The sequence below is a fragment of the Sinocyclocheilus grahami genome, unplaced genomic scaffold (genome assembly GCF_001515645.1).
Source record: "Sinocyclocheilus grahami isolate Dianchi unplaced genomic scaffold, SAMN03320097.WGS_v1.1 scaffold3.1, whole genome shotgun sequence".
Taxonomy (NCBI): Eukaryota; Metazoa; Chordata; class Actinopteri; order Cypriniformes; family Cyprinidae; genus Sinocyclocheilus; species Sinocyclocheilus grahami.
In genome coordinates, this window is record NW_015505182.1 from 6,744,098 (window position 1) to 6,745,069 (window position 972).

Here is a 972-nt window from a genome sequence, read left to right on the forward strand (position 1 = left end):
ATATATATATATATATATATATATATATATATATATATTTGCATACTGAATTGTTATTTGCATTTTTTTCTCTTGTATTCTTTTAACCATATAGATTTTAAAAATTTAAAGACAGTGTTATGATGTGTGGCATTTCATTTATGCAGATATGCACAACCCAAATCCAATCTTTTATACTACTAGGCTATTTTATTTTACAACTACTATATTATTTACAGCTTAGCATTTAATATGCAAATCTAGCTCTTATGAGTCATCCTTCACTCCAGTGATTTGTTTTAGGAGAACACAACTTGGTTTCTCCCCTCGAATAATGACATTCTTAAGTGCTCTGTTTGCTCACCCCATAAAGTCTGTGGGACTGCAGTCATGCTGAAATGAGTGGGATGCATTGTACAGGGCTAAGTCAACTGACAAACTTGTGTCCTGTGTTTTTATGGTGTGCATTGCTGAGGCCCTGCGGGATAAGTAGGGCTGGGTATCGTTCAAAATTTTTCAATATCGATACCGATACCTTGACTTCCATACCGGTTCCTGAACGATACTTTTTTCGATACCAATTTTATGAAATCAATTTTAACAAGGTTACATTATCTAAAAAAAACCTTTGGTTTTATTTTTCAGCTTGTTGATGTTTATACAAACTCAAAGACTCATCTCCTGAGCCACTGCACAAAGGAACAAAATGTAACCAACACAATAAATCAGTGCAAAATAGTTTAATAAAGCTCAAATAGTCTTCAGTTTACACATCTGTTAGGCTACATTTACACTAGTTAGTGTTCGTTTTAAAACGCATAGCTCAGACAGAATCATGATTTCTATTTATTTTCCACTGATTTACTGATGAGCATTAGCAGCTTCCAGCGCTGTCTGCTTGTGTTCTCTCTTCCATGATCGCTGCTCTGACTCAGACGTAATAACATATTTAATTTCAGCAATGTTACATGGCCAAAACACACATTAGATGGC